The sequence below is a fragment of the Rutidosis leptorrhynchoides genome, chromosome 6, assembly GCF_046630445.1.
Source record: "Rutidosis leptorrhynchoides isolate AG116_Rl617_1_P2 chromosome 6, CSIRO_AGI_Rlap_v1, whole genome shotgun sequence".
Lineage (NCBI taxonomy): Eukaryota > Viridiplantae > Streptophyta > Magnoliopsida > Asterales > Asteraceae > Rutidosis > Rutidosis leptorrhynchoides.
Genome location: NC_092338.1, coordinates 249,920,708 through 249,942,740, shown reverse-complemented (window position 1 = coordinate 249,942,740; position 22,033 = coordinate 249,920,708).

Here is a 22,033-nt window from a genome sequence, read left to right as displayed (position 1 = left end):
TTTGGTCGTACTTTTCACAAATATCTTGAAGCTTCAACTGAGAAGGACATATCTAATGTTGTTGAAGAAATTGTGAATGCTCTTCCCGACAAGCCTGATCCACTACCAACTTTAATCTCAAAATGCATCAAACCTGATGTTGAGGCTAAACTGCAGGCGACAATAGATGAAGTGTCTGCCTTGAAAATTGTTTCTTTGAAGGAGATGTGTGGGAATGAAGGTGCTTTTGTTAAAGACATTCTGGGAGCACCCATTTGAAAACACTTTATAATTTGTCTATAATAAACAATTTATGATTAAATGTGATTTAATTAGATGCATATTCTGATATTTCTCATGCATTTGCCATGCTTCTTTATGCTTATTATATGTCTCAATATCCTTGATATTGTACATGTGTCTAACTATTGTTAGCAATAGGGAGTTAAAATGCCATATGTCATAATATATTTTTTCCTTAACTGCTTTTGACATGACATATGCATTAAATCTTTATGTGTTGCCCGTTCTGCACCAAACACTTTTTTATTATCTACCAAGCTGATAATGATAGATTTATCAAGGCAATAATTTTTGCTATTTTGTACCACAACATATATAATCGCTATTATATGATTTATCAAGGTTATATGTTTGCTTTGCTCTGGTTATCAATAAAACATATATGCGCTAGCTGTTTTTATATGAAGAATGTAGTAAAACATTATCCATCCTCCGTGTTGCGTAAGAAGGCTTGTTTGTAGAGATGCATCAAATTTTTGAAACAAATAATGGATCTTATCAATCACAATGTGTTTATGTTAGTAGTATGTCATAGAAAGTGATAGACTTATGAAATATGTGAAATATGTTTTTAAAGAATAATATGTGTTACGTTTAGCGTGTTACGCTTAGGCGTTGTGCGGCTTCTAAAATACACTTGTGTTTTATGTTTGAATTTCTTCTGTTTTTCGTATAAATAGATTTATGCAGTTGAGATAAACCATTTTGTATGTCATGACATTTAAAAGATATCGTATTTTGCCTCGGTGCCTTCTAGCGAAGTAAACACTTAAGTTAGCTGATCCCTTATATCTATAATGTTGACACAAGTGCCTCTACCATCGGGGGCATAAACATGTCTTGCCTTATGTGGGTAGGTATGAATACAATGTTCTACATTCGTAACGCGTAACGTTTTGCGTGAAAAAAGAAATTTTATTGATATCACTTTGCCGCACTTACAATATTTTGTGTAACATCTTCGTATGGATAGGGTGATCAAGCCTATCCAGAAAACTACAAAAAATTATAGTGTGCTTATTTGAACTGATGAAATAAAAAACATGCTTAACAAACTGCACTACACAATTCATGTTAACAGTATGTTCTCCGTGCAGCGTACTGCGCCATGCCTCTAATGCTCCCATATTTTGGACGGTTTGAAATACCCATTCACATCATTTCTATTGAATAACTGCCTTGATGGTCCTCCCCTAACGAAGTTCTCCTGTGCCTCATAAACAACTTACCTTTCTCTTGTTGGTCCTACATATTCAGAGTGCACCACAGCTATGCCATTTGGAGTTGGAAATCGCAATTCTGCGTGTGGTGTTTAAGTGATTGCTCTAAATTTTCGTAAAGTCCGCCTACCAAACAAAGCATTGAACCTTGACCTGCCATCAAGTACGGTGAAATCCACGTTCTCTATTCTGACCAAAGGGTGTGCTCCCAACATTACATCCAATTTAATCTTACCAACTGCCCTCATTGATTCTCTCATGATGCCAGCAATCTTCAAGTTTGTATAGCGGAGTCTGTCCTTCACGCTGAACGGATAATCTCTGAAACAATGCAAATATAAGATGTCTGTCTCACTACCTGTATCAGTATAGATTCTGGTAATGCGCTTGTTCGCAATTACAGCTGAGATAACCACAGGCTCCTCTGACAGTCGCCAATTTGGGATAGTGTGGAATGTAATAGAAGCGTACATCCACTACTCCGTCCTGCGCTCTTCGCCTGACTCATATTCCTCCTCCTCATGCCAAATAACTTTGATGTGCCTTTCAGGGGTTGGGTCCCTTTCATCCTTGCTCTCCTTTCTCATGTTCCAATCATGCCGTCCACCGTGACGCACCTTTCCTTGCCAAGCAAAACATTTATTTGGATCATTGCTCCTATACTGTTTTCTTGGTAACAGATGGTTTAACTCTTCAGCTTTAATCTTAGCGATAATTTCCCTCATCAATGACTTACAATTGTCAGTGTCATGCTCATATGCCTCGTGGAAATCATACCACCTATCACTTTGTGGTCCTTGATGCTCCTCCATTGGTGGTAGAGGGTTAAAGGTTTCCTAAGATCAGTGAATAAGATCTCCTTTGGAGTTTTTGTTAAAGTCATGATGAGTGGATGCCTGTCTAACGGTTTTTGATGATGGTAATTGTCATTCGGGTGATTATTGCCCCGCCAACCATGTTATTGCCTCTGGTAACTGTTGTCAAACCTACGCTACCTTTGATAATTGTCATTCGTGTTCCGTCGTCCGTTCTGCTATCTAAAATTCCTGTGATAGTTATCAACTCTTGGATATCCCATCTCAACAGCCCTCAAATGCTTCTGTGCCACAACCAATACCTGGTGCAAAGTTTGTGGGACGTCATATCGTAACGCATGACTCAAACTTGCAAAGTGACGTTAATCAAGGCAAAAAATGAAACTGAAATCAAGCTAAGATTCTGGTATATCAGGTATTTTTTGACACTCGGTGGTGTAGCGTTTCATAAAATTGCTTAGTGATTCGTTCTACAATGATGTGCCTGAATGTAGAGCAGCCCGTCCTTACAACCTTTGATTAGTATGTGCATTATTATTTCATGTGCATCAAGATGGAACAACGTGGAACTTCTGAGACTTTGGTATTGCATAACAAACTTTGCTCTCAAATCAAGGAAACTAGTAATATTTCTGGGCGGAAGACTTCCAAACCACTCTCGTGCCATTTTCAGAACCACCATAGGAAACATATGACACGCAGTCTCATCTTCCCAGTGTTGTAGTCGCATAACACCCTCAAACAAAGTAAGAAAATCTTCTGGATCAGTCGTTCCATCATAAACACCTATGGACGGAATCCCCAAGTTTCTTGGTAAAGTATATTCTGTAATCCGAGGGATAAAGTACTGAGTTGATTCTGCCATTGCTGGCGGTTTGATGGCCTCATCCCCTGTAATAAAAGCAAACAAATTGTCCATAGCCGTTACACGGATGGCGGGATGCGCTAACTTCTGCTTATACCTTGATGGTGCTATTTTGGTCAAAATTCCATCTAACAACTTTCCTGCAATTTCTTCAGTCATAAAGAACTGCTCTTCTTCTTCCCCATAGTCCCATTCATTCTCCACAAAACCTTTATCATTACGTTCATGCTCAGTATTATCCACTAAATTATTTAACTTATTGAATAACTTGAACAATTGCTGTTTATAAATTGACTTTCCTTTGCTGGTATGCTTAACATTCACATCATCTATTCTCTTAAAAAAAAACATTGTGTGTTCCTCTCCTGGCTTTCCACATTCCCCTACTAGAACTTTCCATGAATGGTTTCTTCAATCGTGGTATGGTTTCATGCACATGCTCTTCTGCTGCACCAGTCTGCAATTGATCTCCTTCCTCGATTGAAGTTTCTTCCAGAGTTAGTTGATCCACTGGTATATTCTCAATGATATTTTCATTGATTGGTTCGAGTGCTGCTCTTGTTGAAGTTGTTTCAGTTGCCTTCGTGCTCTTGGCATTCTAGCTGATCTTTGTGACGGATGGCGCCATATGTTGGTACGATTTTCCGTGTAGCGGTTGTAAAGTACCAGCGTAATACAATAACTGCCTATCGTAGAGCGTATGGTGCCGACTGATTTTTGCCCTCAAGAAATAATGTCTGCAGACCCAGAACACGGATGAGAGATCCGTGAGGTGGCCTCAATCAGTCTTTGGATCAATCTGTAATTGATCTGTCTAGCGTTCTGCTTCTAAGCGGTTAATGTGCTTTAGAGTGAGAAAAGCATGTGTGAGAGAGAAAGTGTACTTCTATCTGACTGAAGTTCATATGATAAATGCGGTGACCCAGGGGGTCTATTTATAGGCGTAGAATGTCCGAAATTCTCGGGATACACGTGTTAATCGCTGAGTAATTCTGTTGTGAGAAATATCTGAAACCAACTTTGATGCGGCTGACGTGGCTATGTGCCGCTCACGCGACTGGTATAAGAGCTTAAGCATAGAAGCTGCCTGCAGGGCTTACGCATGATGCTGGGCGGCCTGGCTGTGCGCTGGACAGAAAATGCTAAAAACTGTCAAATATTGTTATCTTTTGTGTTCTCTGATCTAGTTTTCTGTATAAAAATAATGCTTTTATGCATGTATCCCCTAGGATACACCATTAATATTTAAATAACCTCATCACAAAGATTCCGAGTTCTTAAGCCAAATTTCAAATTTTTAACAAAAGAAATCCTTTCTGAAAAAGGTACTTTCAAAAACCTAAAACGTTTGTAAATAAAATTAAGGCTTAAGTAAGGTAGAAATCTTGTTGGGACGAACCGAATCTCTAATAGAGCATTACATGACCATGCATTATCGACCTAAATTTATTATGGTGATGCACCCAAAATAAGACCATATAAGCATTCATCTTTAATGCTTCAGTATTTTCCGTTGAGAGTGCCGATGTCTGTACTCAGAATCAAAACTTGCTCTAAATCTGCATTTTCAAGTAACGAAATGTGATTCGTGTATAATCAAAAGAGCTAACCATTTGTCAAATAAACCTTCCACACCTTCACCACTTCTACCAAATCAAACCATCATTTCCATCATCTTTACTATCACTAGAAAAATCCAGGAAATGAGATTCTTTCGAAAAAAACCCAATGTTATAAACCTTTCAAGTATCATGGCAAAGGTCTTGTGAAAAGTTTACCGGCAGGAAGTTTCTCGAGATAAAATCTCCAAAATAAAAAAAAAAAAAAAAAAAAATTTCAAGTTTTGAGAATTGGAGCAGAACTTATAAAAGAAACGCTGAAGAAAGAACTTGACCACAAATGCCTATCACTCCAAAAGGAGAAAAGTTCAAAAGTACTTCTCAAAAATATCAGCACTCCTATCTATCTTACATTTCCAAAAAACCCGAATAAAAGTCTTTAAAAAAAAGACTACATTGCCCTTTCTCACCCCTTAAAACAGCTTCACCACCACTGCAAAATTCCTTTCCAAATTGACAAATGACCTAGAAGCTATGGATATTATCGTTTTCACATTAGTAGCAAGGATTTGAGTCTTTATCAAGCCTATGACAATGGGTGCAACATGACTAGCTATGAGCAAATTCAATTCTTAGATCTATAGGGAACCTTAAACACTTGTGTCATTTGAGTGACCCATGAAAGCTAGCCAAAGTCATGTAACCTCCTCGCATGCTTGCGGAGATAGTTATTTCAAACCTAACATAGATAACTTGTGTGACATCCCGAAATTTAAAGGTAATATTTCATAGAGATTTAATTATGAATATATGCGTTTTGTGCTTCTTCTAATATAAAGAATAAGTATTAGAGTCGTTGGTTATATATTACCAAGGACTAAAGATGCAAAGTTAAAAAAGGACCTTCTCTAGCTAGTTTATGGTGGGGAGGGTATAAATTGTTAAAAGGTCAAAGTTATTATATTAAAAATTTATATATATGAATAAATAGATGTTTTATGTATCAGTTTCAAGAAATCAAAAACCTGGAAGTGTTATGTGTGTGTATGTGTGTACATTGTGAAGAGCCAAGAACACCTCACCAAAATTAGTGAAATTAACCCCCTACAATAACTAAGGAAAGCAATTAGGGGTATATAAAGCTTAGTAGAAGCAAGTGACTCATCATTCTATCCTTCTTTTATGCATTTGGGATTTTTAACTCTAATACTTGAGGTATGAACTTCTAATCTTGCTTATCACAAATCATTATGTGATAGAAGAATTATTGAATTATAAGTTGTTAAAAGTTGTGAGATTGTGTTGTTCATGCATTAAAATGAAATTAAGTGATGTATAAGTATATGTCTATATATAATCTTGCTATAAACACTTGTGTTTTGATATTGGTGATTGGAAGTTGTAAGTAGTCAAGAAATCAGTTTTCTGCACTCAAGGTTTTTGATAAATGCATCAATGAAGGGAATGAAAGATTTTGACAAAATCTCATGATAGAATTATATCTAGATTAGATGGTGTAATATTCTAATACTTGGTATTATGAAATCACAAGTTAAGTTGTAAAAGGAGTTAAGTATTGTTAAGTCATAAGTATTAAGTGAATGAATGTAGTAAGTATGCATGTAAGGTTAAACTTGTTTGAATGCTATGTGTTAGCTCGATTGTGTGAATGACGAGATTAGCTCTTATATAGGTGCTAGTCAAGGCAAAGGAGCTTCAATCAATCAAGGAAGTACTTTAGAACAAGATGAGTTTATAGGGGGATAATTTGGGCGGGTCAAGAGTGGCTTAGTGCTCCCGGATTGCACCCGTACAAGTGGGTTACAACTATTGTCACTAGTATGTTTGCTTAGACGCTACTACTAGGCTTGCCTAGTAGTAGAGTCTATTTAACGCCTTGAAACGATGGACATTTTTTTTTTTAACAGGTGTCTGCCCAGACCAAGTGATATGCCGCGGCGCGGCAAGCTTTGGTCGCGGCGCGACATTTCAAAGGAAATTATTCCTGCTTAACAGCCCTTCTGTATTTGAAACATTTGATATGTCACGGCACAACATGTAGGGTCGCGGCGCGACCTTACACGGTTGCTGGTACTGAGCTGCAACATGTTACAATAACCACATTTTTACCTTTTTATCATCACCCAACATATTTTGACAACATAATACATAAACAAGCTTAATTAAAACAGTTTCATACATCATTAAACACTTCGAAAATCTTTTAATCATAAGCAATACTTGTACACAACTTAAACATAACATTTGGTCCCACTCCTTTAAAAGAAACATAGTTTATAAATTTAAAAGACTTGGTGTTGATAAGCGGTACCATTAGAGCTTGATTCAAAATAGAGACTTGCATTACCACTTACTAAAACCCAAAGCTTCGCTATCTTTACATAGGCTCCTTACCCTCCCGGTGTCCTTTCGTTCCTATAAAAACATAAAACAACATGGGGATAAGCTTTTACGCTTAGTGAGTTATAGGAGAATAATAAAGCATACAATATTGGGTATAATCATTATATCACTTTGTCTTTCCAACCAAATGGTTGCTTACTTGCTTTCGGATCCGACCCATTACTTACCATAGACATAACTTACTAAGGCCAGCCCTAGTAATTATGTCTAAGCTAATCACAACCATAGACATACACATGTGCCTAAGCTTCCTTAATCACATTGCATTCATACATATGTACATAGACACCCAAAGTGTCTAAGCTAAGTCATACCATAGACAAGATTACTAATTAAGCTTAATAATCTTGCCTAAGCTAATCATCAACCATAGATACAATTATTAGGTGAACCTAATAATTCTATCTAAGCTATCTAACTAGTGTACTTAGTCGTTACTCTCTTGCACGGATGCAATCCGAGAACACTAAGCCACTCTTTACCCGCCCAATTTACCCCCTATAAACTCACCTTGATTAAACGAGGTTCCTTGATCACTTGAAGCTCCTATGCCTTGATTAGCACCTTAAATAATTGGGATGTTACAACTCCCCCCCCCCCCTCCCGTTGAGTTGTGCGCGTCCTCGCGAACCACTCTTGGTGCAACGATGGATAGTACTTCATAAGCCATTCTTCGGGTTCCCATGTACATTCGGAGCCCTTTCTAAATTGCCATAACACTTTCAATAACATAACCGACTTATTTTTTAATTCCTTAACCTTTTGATCCAAAATCTTTATTGGCATTTCCGCATACCTTAACTTATCATCAACCTCAATCTCATTCAATGGAACATATGTTGATTCATCCGCCAAACACTTTCTCAATTGTGACACATGAAATGTGTCATGTATATTACTCAATTCATCGGGCAAGGCCAAATGATAAGCTACCTTCCCGACTTTTGCCACTATCTCAAATGGTCCCACAAATCTTGGACCCAATTTTCCCCTTTTTCTAAAACGAATTATACCCTTCCACGGGGAAACTTTGAGCATTACTTTATCACCCACTTGAAATTCGATCGGCTTCCTTCTTTTATCCACGTATGACTTTTGTCGATCTTATACCGCTTTCATTCTTTCACGAATTTGATCTATCATTTCAGTTGTTTGTTGTACTACTTCCGTACTTCCTAATTCCCTTTGACCCACTTCACCCCAACATATTGGGGTTCTACACCTCCTCCCATACAACATCTCATAAGGCGCCATTCCAATGGTAGAATGATAACTATTATTGTACGAAAATTCAACTAAAGGTAGGTGAGTATCCCAACTACCACCAAAATCAATGACGCACGCCCTAAACATATCCTCAAGAGTTTGGATAGTTCGCTCACTTTGGCCATCCGTTTGTGGGTGAAATGCGATACTTACATGTAACTTGGTGCCCATCTCTTCTTGAAACTTTCTCCAGTATCGTGAGGTAAATCGGGTGTCACGGTCCGAAACAATGGAAACCGACACTCCATGCCTTGCAACAACCTCCTTCATATATAACTTAAGCATTGCTTCCGACGATGAAGCATCCCTTATTGCCAAAAATAATGCACTTTTGGTCAATCTATCTACGATAACCCAAATGGCGTCGTGTTGTCGAGGGGTCTTAGGCAACTTAGTTACTAAATCCATCGTGATGTGCTCCCATTTCCATACCGGTACCTCTAATGGGTGTAGCTTACCATACGACATTTGGTGATCGGCTTTCACTTGAAGGCAAGTAAGACATTTATGAACGTACTTTACTATATCTCTCTTCATTCCAGGCCACCAATAATCTTTCCTTAGATCTCTATACATTTTCGTAGCACCGGGGTGAATCGAATACTTAGATTTGTGAGCTAAGTCAAGGAGCTCACTTCTAGCACCACTTTGTAAAGGTACCTAAATTCTTCCATACCTAAGCCTTAGACCACGAGAATCTACCATAAAATCATTAACTTACCCTTTGATCCTTTCTTTCCTCACGTTTTCGGGGGTTAATGCTTCATCTTGTGCCACTCGAATATAATCAAATATTTGTGGTGATATTACCATGACCAAACTCGTCACCTTAATCGGTTGATGGCTCTTCTTCCTACTAAGAGCATCCGCCACCACATTAGCCTTTTCGGGGTGATACAAAATTTCACAATCATAATCCTTCACCAAGTCGAGCCCTCTTATTTGCCTATCATTCAAATCTCTTTGATCGAACAAATACTTTAAGTTTTTATGATCGGTATAAATAGAGAACTTAACACCATAAAGATAGTGACGCCATATTTTCAAAGTAAAAACCACGGCCGTTAATTCTAAATCATGGGTGGGATAACGTTTTTCATGTGCCTTCAATTGTCGGGAAGCATATGCTATGACTTTCCCATTTTGCATTAGCACACACCCCAAACCTTTCTTAGAAGCATCGCAATAAACCGTCATATTCTCACTCCCTTCTGGTAAAACTAGTATAGGAGCTTGAACAAGTTCCTCCTTAAGGAGTTGAAATGCTTGTTCTTGCTTTTCTTCCCATCTCCATGGCACATTCTTACGGGTCAACTTTGTGAGTGGGGTGGCTATTCTAGAAAAATCTTGTATAAACCGTCAATAATACTCCGCTAAACCTAGAAAACTCCTAACTTCGGTGGGATTCATAGGCGGTTCCCATCTCATAATCGCTTCAATCTTCGTCGGATCAACACAAATACCCTTCTTATTAATGATATGTCCTAAAAATTGAACTTCACGAAGCCAAAACTCGCATTTAGAGAACTTAGCGAACAACTTTTCTCTTCTTAAAGTTTCTAATACTTGTCGTAAATGTACTGCATGCTCCTCTTCCCCTTTAGAATACACCAAAATATCGTCAATGAATACAATTACAAACCTATCGAGCATCGGTCGACAAACCCTATTCATCAAATCCATAAATGCGGCCGGAGAATTAGTTAACCCAAATGGCATAACCACGAATTCATAATGACCATACCTCGTGCGAAAAACTGTTTTAGGGATATTCTCTTCCTTCACCTTTAATTGATGATAACCCGACCTTAGATCTATCTTTGAAAAGAAACATGCACCTTGTAATTGATCAAACAAATCATCTATCCTTGACAAAGGATATTTATTCTTAATAGTGACCTTATTCAATTCACGATAATCTATACACATTCTCATTGTTCCATCCTTCTTCTTCACAAACAAAACCGGAGCTCCCCAAGGTGAACTACTAGGACGTATAAAACCTTTATCTATCAAATCTTGTAGTTGAGTCATCATTTCCCTCATTTCCGATGGAGCTAATCGATAAGGTGCTTTGGCAATTGGCGTGGCTCCGGGAATCAACTCTATTCTAAACTCTACTTCTCGTTCGGGAGGTACACCGGGCAATTCATCCGGAAACACATCCGAAAACTCATTAACTATCGGTACATCACCTATCCCAACAACCTTCTTCGAATCATCTATCACATGTGCCAAAAACGCACAACACCCATGGGATAACAATTGTTTAGCTTTAGCATATGTGCATATAGGAATAGCTCGTCTAGCCCGTTCCCCATAAATCCAAATAACCCTCCCACTTGGTGATTGAACTAACACAATTTTCTTATGACATAGTATTATTCCTTCAATGTCATCTAGCCAATCCATGCCTACGATTACTTGAAATTCTCCCATATGCATGGGTATTAAATCTAAAATAAACTTTTTAACATCTAAAATAATTTCACATCCTTTAATAACACTATACACCATAACAGTTTTATTGTCAGCTATCTCAACCTCTAAATGATGCTCTAACATACTTGGGGTCATATCGAAATGTTTACAAAAAGAATAAGAAACGAATGACCGCATAGCACCGGAATCAAACAAAACATGCACAGGTAAAGAGTTTACAATAAAGGTACCAGACACCACATTTTGGGATTCCTTCGCTTCGAGAGCGGTAATCTGATGAGCTTAGGCTCTTGGTCGACTATCACTTGTCTTTGGTTCCATTTTAACTTCCTTTTTAACACTACCACTTTCCAAATCTTTCTTATACTCTGGACATTCGGCTTAAAAGTGACCCTTTTCAAAACAATAATAGCACTGTTTTCACTTCTTGGGACATTCGGCGGCTCTATGACCCGGCTTCCCACATGAATAACAATCGGTACTACCCGCTTTACACTCGCCCGCATGATTCTTACCACACCTATTACATGTCTTCCCTTCTTTACCACCGCTCTTTCCCGGCGTGAAACCCCCTTTTGATTTGTGCGGGGATTCGGAATTAAACTTACCTTTCTTCGGGCTCATACTTTGCATTGACTTTGAATCTTGATCTAACTTTCATTTGAAGGCAGCTTTCTTCTTAAGTTCGTGTTCCCTCACAAGGGCCCTATTCATCATCTCGGCTAACGTCTTATATGTGCCCTTATCAATAAACTCACTTATTTCGAGGTTCAACTTTTCATGATAGTGATCCATCATCAACTAAGGACTTGAAACAAAGTCTGGGCAAAAACGAGACTTATCATTAAATTCGGCATTAAACTCGGTCACTGATTTACTCCCATGCTCAATATTCATGAATTCGGACTTTAACCGGCTAACCTCGACGGGTGGAGCAAATTGATCCATAAACATCTCACGAAACTTTTCCCATGGAAAACTTGCTGCCACCTCCCGCCCATGCGACTTAACTATGAAATTCCACCATTCATAACCACTTCCTTTCATTTGGTGAGCCGCAAAATTACCTTTAAGTGCTCGGGACATTCACACAACATGAATGTTTCTTCTAACTCATTGATCCACCTTTGACTAACAATCGGATCTACCTTACCGTGAAACTCCGGTGGATGACAATTAGCAAAATTCTTGTACTCAAAGCGCTCATCTTTCTTTCTCGGGGCTTCTACTTACTCTTGTCTTACCCCACTTCCCCCTTCCCCCCTTAACATAGTATTATTTGTCATAAGAGTCTTTAACTTTTCATCTAATTGATCATTAATCAATGTCTTTATCTTCTCTAGAAGGGTTGGGGTGTATCGCACCAACGCTTGTCCTATTTGCCTCGAAATATCATTTGCCATAGTAACCTCATCGGATTCAGATTGTGAGCCTTCAACAGATTCCATTGACGGGGTGTGGAAGTACTCATCGTCCTTATCATTACCTTTATTTGGAGATACAATAGCCATTCTGAAACAATGTATATAACTCATTAGTTCAAACACATGTATCAACGAATTATCATAACATAAGAGACCAAGAGAATCCCCATCTCATTTCACCATGACCATAATAGAAGTTCATGCGTACTAAAATGATGTAATGGCAATGTGAAAGGACCCGTTCATATACATTATAAACGATTCACAATAGTTGATTACATTGCGAGGTATTTGACCTCTATATGATACATTTTACAAACATTGCATTCATTTTTAAAAGACAATCTTTCTTTACATCGAAAATTGACAGGCATGCATACCATTTCATAATATCCACTATCCAACTATAAATTGATTTAATAATAATCTTTGATGAACTCAATGACTCGAATGCAACGTTCTTCGAAATATGCTATGAAAGACTCCAAGTAATATCTTTAAAATGAGAAAATGCACAGCGGAAGATTTCTTTAACACCTGAGAATAAACATGCTTTAAAGTGTCAACCAAAAGGTTGGTGAGTTCATTAGTTTATCATAATCATTTATTTCCATCATTTTAATAGACCACAAGAATTTCATTTCCAGTTCTCATAAATATACGTCCCATGCATAGAGACAAAAATAATCATTCATATGGTGAACACCTGGTAACCGACATTAACTAGATACATATAAGAATATCCCCTATCATTCTGGGATCCTCCTTCGGACATGATATAAATTTCGAAGTACTAAAGCATCCGGTACTTTGGATGGGGTTTGTTAGGCCCAATAGATCTATCTTTAGGATTCGCGTCAATTAGGGTGTCTGTTCCCTAATTCTTAGATTACCAGACTTTAATAAAAAGGGGCATATTCGATTTCGATAATTCAACCATAGAATGTAGTTTCAATTACTTGTGTCTATTTCGTAAAACAGTTATAAAAACAGCGCATGTATTCTCAGTCCCAAAAATATATATTACAAAAGCATTTAAAAAGGGATTAATGAAACTCACCATACTGTATTTCGTAGTAAAAATACATATAACGTCATTGAACAAGTGCAAGGTTGGCCTCGGATTCACGAACCTAAATTAATTATATATATTTATGTGTTGGTCAATATTTGTCTAACAAATTAGGTCAAGTCATAGTGTACCACAATCCTAATGCTCGAGACTAATATGCAAAAGTCAACCAAAGTAAATTTGACTCAAAATAATTTCCAAAAATCTATACATGATTAATATATAGTTTAAATATCGTTATTTTATATTTTTAAATATTTTTAAAAGATTTATTAGAGTAAATAATATAATTTATTTATTAATAAATAAAATTTTATATTAAATTTATATAATAAAATATACTTTTGTATATATTAAGTAATAAAATTTATAGGGTTCATTCAATATCATAAAGATAATATGATAGGTATTATTAAAGTAAGTTATTACACGTAGTAAAATATGTTTGTATCACATATTTATTTTATAAAATAATATCTATAATGATAGTAAGTAAAAGTTGTATTATTTTGTAATAATAATTATTATTATAAAAATATCAATATTTATAATTACTAAGATGACGTTATGATAAAACGATAATTCTAATTATGATAACTTTAATATTTACGATAATTTTTAATATTATATTTAAAATAATAATTCTATTTAAAATAATAATAATAATGATATTTTATAGTAACAATGACATTTCTATTAAAATGATAATTTTTGTTAAAATGATAGTTTTAATACTAACGATACTTTTAATAATAATAGTAATGATAAAAATAATAAGAACGATAATTTTATCTAAATCAATATCTTATAATATTTTAATTTCATCATGATACTCTTACCCATTATTTCCTAATCGTTTCATTTAATAGCTTTTAATCGTCTTTTATATCGTGTTCATAATAATGATAATAATAGTAATCAAAATAATTAGGTGTTACAAATATTTGTTTTAATTGCACTAATATTAATAATGATAGTTACTATAACATTATTAATATTAGTGTAATTAAAACAAATATTTGTAACACCTAATTATTTTGATTACTATTATTATCATTATTATGAACACGATATAAAAGACGATTAAAAGCTATTAAACGAAACGATTAGGAAATAATGGGTAAGAGTATCATGATGAAATTAAAATATTATAAGATATTGATTTAGATAAAATTATCGTTCTTATTATTTTTATCATTACTATTATTATTAAAAGTATCGTTAGTATTAAAACTATCATTTTAACAAAAATTATCATTTTAATAGAAATGTCATTGTTACTATAAAATATCATTATTATTATTATTTTAAATAGAATTATTATTTTAAAGATAATATTAAAAATTATCGTAAATATTAAAGTTATCATAATTAGAATTATTGTTTTATCATAACGTCATCTTAGTAATTATAAATATTGATATTTTTATAATAATAATTATTATTACAAAATAATACAACTTTTACTTACTATCATTATAGATATTATTTTATAAAATAAATATGTGATACAAACATATTTTACTACGTGTAATAACTTACTTTAATAATACCTATCATATTATCTTTATGATATTAAATGAACCCTATAAATTTTATTACTTAATATATATAAAAGTATATTTTATTATATAAATTTAATATAAAATTTTATTTATTAATAAATAAATTATATTATTTACTCTAATAAATCTTTTAAAAATATTTAAAAATATAAAATAACGATATTTAAACTATATATTAATCATGTATAGATTTTTGGAAATTATTTTGAGTCAAATTTACTTTGGTTGACTTTTGCATATTAGTCTCGAGCATTAGGATTGTGGTACACTATGACTTGACCTAATTTGTTAGACAAATATTGACCAACACATAAATATATATAATTAATTTAGGTTCGTGAATCCGAGGCCAACCTTGCACTTGTTCAATGACGTTATATGTATTTTTACTACGAAATACAGTATGGTGAGTTTCATTAATCCCTTTTTAAATGCTTTTGTAATATATATTTTTGGGACTGAGAATACATGCGCTGTTTTTATAACTGTTTTACGAAATAGACACAAGTAATTGAAACTACATTCTATGGTTGAATTATCGAAATCGAATATGCCCCTTTTTATTAAAGTCTGGTAATCTAAGAATTAGGGAACAGACACCCTAATTGACGCGAATCCTAAAGATAGATCTATTGGGCCTAACAAACCCCATCCAAAGTACCGGATGCTTTAGTACTTCAAAATTTATATCATGTCCGAAGGAGGATCCCGGAATGATAGGGGATATTCTTATATGTATCTAGTTAATGTCGGTTACCAGGTGTTCACCATATGAATGATTATTTTTGTCTCTATGCATGGGACGTATATTTATGAGAACTGGAAATGAAATTCTTGTGGTCTATTAAAATAATGGAAATAAATGATTATGATAAACTAATGAACTCACTAACCTTTTGGTTGACACTTTAAAGCATATTTATTCTCAGGTGTTAAAGAAATCTTCCGCTGTGCATTTGCTCATCTTAAAGATATTACTTGGAGTCTTACATAGCATATTTCGAAGAACGTTGCATTCGAGTCATTGAGTTCATCAAAGATTATTATTAAATCAATTTATAGTTGGATAGTGGATATTATGAAATGGTATGCATGCCTGTCAATTTTCGATGTAAAGAAAGATTGTCTTTTAAAAACGAATGCAATGTTTGTAAAATGTATCATATAGAGGTCAAATACCTCGCAATGTAATCAACTATTGTGAATCGTTTATAATGTATATGAACGGGTCCTTTCAGTTGGTATCAGAGCGGTGGTCTTAGCGAACCAGGTCTGCATTAGTGTGTCTAACTGATAAGTCGATAGGATGCATTAGTGAGTCTGGACTTCGACCGTGTCTGCATGTCAAAAGTTTTGCTTATCATTTTGTGTCGAAAATTAACTACTTATCATCCTCAGGAAATTACCTGCTTATCATTTTTAGTCTAAGACACGTCTTGCTGCGTTGATTGCATGAATAGTGTATAGACAAAAATTCATATCTTAGCATATCTGCTAAATCATATCTTATCGTATCTGTTACTTTAACCTTTGCCTGACATATCCCGCAAAGTCCTCCGTAATCTACGGAATCTTTTGATCTATATATATATATATATATATATATATATATATATATATATATATATATATATATATATATATATATATATGTATATATATATGTATATATATATATATGTATATATATATATATATGTATATATATATATATGTATATATATATATATGTATATATATATATATATATATATATATATATATATATATGTATATATATATTCTATGTAATTAGAATACCATCCGTTAGCCAAAATCATTTCATATCGAAAAAAAAAATCCTTTATCCAATCGTACGAAATGGAATTCGTCATCAGTTCAAGTCACTCAGATTCCGAAATGGAATCCCATTCAAGCTCCGAAAGCAGTGTGACCGGAATAGATCAACCAATCAGTCATCACCTATTCTGGATGAATTGGGGATGAGTTCGTAGCCTCCTCAATCATTGGAGACAAGAAGAAGGTGATCCCTTCCATCCACCACATTGCCCTCTTGATGAAGAACCTGAAGCACTTACCGGCGAACCTGTCCGAAACACCATGTTCTCGCTCATTTCCAGAGTATCTCGTCACGATTATATATTACATCAAATTTTAGATTTTATTTATCCGCTCGTCCGAACCGACAATCACCCCGGTGTAATAGAAGAAGTCAACGAGCTTCGCGCTCGGGTAGTGGCTTTGGAGAATATGGTGCAGAGATTACAAACACTAGCAGCAGCAGCATCAGCAGCATAACCAGTACCACCATCATCAACGCCAACAGTACCATTACCACCTCCAACCACAACCGCGTCGTAAACCTCAACTTCACAATCTGTCCCACGAGCATCAACGTCATACGCACCATAGATACCAAGGAGTACCAACAACAATAACTGACGAAGTATTAATTCATAACTTCATTGGAGAAACATTCCGCGGCGATTATGTAATCTCTAAAGTCTTAGAGATTATCTAATCTAGCCCTAACCATAAATCAGTTAAGCGAACCAAAAATGATAGAAGGAAGAGTAGAAACCCTGACAAAAATGGTGTGTGATTAACAAGCTAAACTTGCTTTACCAACAGCATCAGCAGTACCGTCAGAGTTACCAGCATCGTCAGTACAGTCAACATCCGAATCAACAACACCGATAACATCACAAACTCCGTCAGTTCAAGAATCACTGTGGACATCATTACGAATCAATAACGTGTATATTGTATCAACGAGTTATGAAGAATTAACTCATTCCCTCTGAAGAAATTATATGTATATTATATATATATATATATATATATATATATATATATTTTGAAATAAATCTTTCCGTGCTAAACTATTGTGTGTGAATCTTAACTACTCGGTTAATTCATATTACAAATATGCAATAATGTACGTCCTTCGGTCGCAACTTAACCAGCGTTAACTACAATCTCTGTCGCAATTCAACAAATTCCAATTCATAATAAATCAAGTATATATTTGATTTTACACTTTCATCATCGATGTACCCGAAACTTTTCAGATAACATTATTCGTACTTTGTGAAATTCACAAGAATTCCACGAACCGAACATCATACATCAATAAATAACGAAGTATTGATTCATAATTTCAATGTCATTAAAGAAATACTGCGTAAAAGTTATGTACTTTTTAAAGCCTTTAGGGATTATTAAATTCTAGTTTCAACCGTAAATCAAATGAGTTTAATTTAACATTAACTCATTAAATCTATGTTACATCTGAAGAAAATATACATATATATATTTTCATAAAGACTGTAATAAAATTTTTTTGTACAAAATATTAATTGTGAAATTTTTTTTAACGGGTAGGTAATACCCGAGAGATATATAAATTCACAAATAATATATTACATTCTTCGAATCTGATTCAGCAAATCATCCATTATACTCCCTACTTTCACAACAATATACATTCTTTTATAGAAATCAAAACAACCATACTCATTCAAAATTTAATTACATATTCTGATTTTGAAATCTCAAAATTCAACTCGAGATATGACCAAAATCATCACTCTTAGATCCTTACATCTTTCACAAGCTATATTTTGACTTCAAAACTATGTTAGAACATCAAATGTATGTTAACGATTACAATCTGTGTTCAAACCCTTCGAAAATTTCTGAAGACACTTCGAATGATGAGCAATCGAGATGATGATCCAACCACATGTTACCCACAGTTATGTACCCGAAAAACTCTTGAAACCAAAGTAAAAGTTTAAACAACGTATCCGCGTCAGATTCTTTGGCATTTATTAGCAAAAATAACTTTGCGACTCCTATTCAAAGTAGCCAGTTTTATCACAGCTCCAGCAAGTCTACTTCAACTTTTCAGTCAGACTAACCTTATTATAACCTTGAGATATACACCATCGTTACCAGGGAAGCTTTTACATTCCACCACATTATTAGCAGATGTACCAACAACTTCATTACCCTTTGACTTTAGCCTCTCCAAAAAAATCATTATAATTATTTATTGAAACCCCATCATTTACTCATTCGCATCTTGTAATGAGAATTGCCATACGAATCATTGGGAATTAGCAATCAGTATTTTGAAATCTCGCAGCATGTCTACGCCAACAGTTATATGTGTATATATAACGTCTATCTTCTGGACTTAATTTGAATGTGAAGTTTCTGAAAAACATTCCGAACTAAGAATTGGTTCTCCGAAAATGGAAAAAATGCTGATGAAGCAGCAAAAACTAAAAACGACTTTAAACGGTAAAATCTGGATGATAATGATGAAGTGTGTTGGCAAAGCGCAGAAAAAGAGAAGTTTTGGAACTGGAAAACGGATTGAGCAAAGTAGGAAGGAGCCTTTGGCCATATTACAAAGACTGAACCTGATTTCAAAGGATCCAAATGATTCAGTACCTCGTGATGTAACCAACTATTGTGAATCGTTTATAATGTATATGAACGGGTCCTTTCACAATGGCCGGTTGTCATTACACCATCGCATTACGCACTTAATCATTTATGACTCATGGTTAATAAGCATTAAACTCTTCATCCAAATCATCCCCAATCTTAATACTACACTATAGGTCTCGTCAATAAACTCTTCCCTATGGAGCATGGCATAATCGTTCAATCTCAACTATCATACAAGTCCTAAACCGCTTATCCTTTATCAACAATGGTTTAAGCCTAGATAATCCCTATAGTGGATTATCCAAGTCCCTTAAACCATAGCTCTGATACCAACTTTTAACGCCTTGAAACAATGGACATTTTTTTTTGAACAGGTGTCTGCCCAGACCAAGTGATATGCCGCAGCGTGGCAAGCTTTGGTCGCGGCGCGACATTTCAAAGGAAATTATTCCTGCTTAACAGCCCTTCTGTATTTGAAACATTTGATATGTCACGCTGCAACATGTAGGGTCGTGGCGCGACTTACACGGTTGCTGGTACTGAGCTGCAACATGTTATAATAACCATATTTTTACCATTTTATCATCACCCAACATATTTTGACAACATAATACATAAACAAGCTTAATTAAAACAGTTTCATACATCATTAAACACTTCGAAAATCTTTTAATCATAAGCAACACTTTTACACAACTTAAACATAACATTTGGTCCCACTCCTTCAAAAGAAACATAGTTTATAAATTCAAAAGACTTGGCGTTGATAAGCGGTACCATTAGAGCTTGATTCAAAATAGAGACTTGCATTACCACTTACTAAAACCCAAAGCTTCGCTATCTTTACATAGGCTCCTTACCCTCCCGGTGTCCTTTCGTTCCTATAAAAACATAAAACAACATGGGGATAAGCTTTTATGCTTAGTGAGTTATAGGCGAATAATAAAGCATACAATATTGGGCATAATCATTATATCACTTTGTCTTTCCAACCAAATGGTTGCTTACTTGCTTTCGGATCCGACCCATTACTTACCATAGACATAACTTACTAAGGCCAACCCTAGTAATTGTAGTGACCCGAACTTTTCCATGTTTATATATATTAATTGAGATTGATATTTACATGATTAAATGTTTCCAACATGTTAAGCAATCAAACTTGTTAAGACTTGATTAATTGAAATATGTTTCATATAGACAATTGACCACCCAAGTTGACCGGTGATTCATGATAATGCTAAAAACGAACATATATTTCATAGCATTATTCCTCAAGAAAGACAAGCTTTTAGTTGCAATTGTTCTATTTACAAGAGATATTCGTTTAAATAATAAAAGGTGAAGACAAAAGACAGATTCGATGAATTGAAGACGCAAACGACCAAAAAGCTCAAAAGTACAAAAGACAATCAAAAAGGTTCCAATTATTGATAAGAAACTTCTCGAAATCACAAGAGTACAAGATTCAAAACGCAAAGTACAAAATATAAAATTGTACGCAAGGACGTTCGAAAATCCGGAACCGGGACCAGAGTCAACTCTTAACGCTCGACGCAACGGACTAAAAATTACAAGTCTACTATGCACAAGAACATAATATAATATATAAATAATTATATTAATTATTTATATTTTATATTTATATATAAAATCCGTCGGCAAGAAAGACTCCAAAAGATGTGAGCTGTAATTGCAATCTCCGCGACTCGCGGGGTTTGAAGGCAAAATTCACCGCGAGTCGCGGAGCCCCAAAAATCAAAAATCCCTATAAAGCAAACCGAATTCTGATCAAAATTTCATATTCTATTTCTCTCTTCTCTCATATATACGTAAAATATATATATATAATTTATATTTTAATTTTAATTTTAATTATAATTCTAATAATAAGGGTATGTTAGCGAATATTGTAAGGGTGTAAGTCGAAATTCTGTCCGTGTAATGCTACGCTATTTTTAATCATTGTAAGTTATGTTCAACCTTTTTATATTAATGTCTCGTAGCTAAGTTATTATTATGCTTATTTAAAACGAAGTAATCATGATGTTGGGCTAATTACTAAAATTGGGTAATTGGGCTTTGTACCATAATTGGGGTTTGGACAAAAGAACGACACTTGTGGAAATTAGACTATGGGCTATTAATGGGCTTTATATTTGTTTAACTAAATGATAGTTTGTTAATGTTAATATAAAGATTTACAATTGGGCGTCCCTATAAATTACCATATACACTCAATCGGACACGATGGGCGGGGTATTTATATGTACGAATAATCGTTCATTTAACCGGACACGGGAATGGATTAATAGCCACTAGAATAATTAAAACAGGGGTGAAATTACATTCAAGGGTAATTGGTGTAATTGTTAACAAAGTAGTAAAACCTTGGTTTACACGCAGTCGATAACCTGGTGTATTCATTAAACAAAGTATTAAAACCTTGTTACAATTCGAATCCCCAATTAGTTGGAATATTTAACTTCGGGTATAATAATAATTTGACGAGGACACTCGCACTTTATATTTATGACTGATGGACTGTTATGGACAAAAACCAGACGGACATATTAAATAATCCAGGACAAAGGACAATTAACCCATGGGCATAAAACTAAAATCAACACGTCAAACA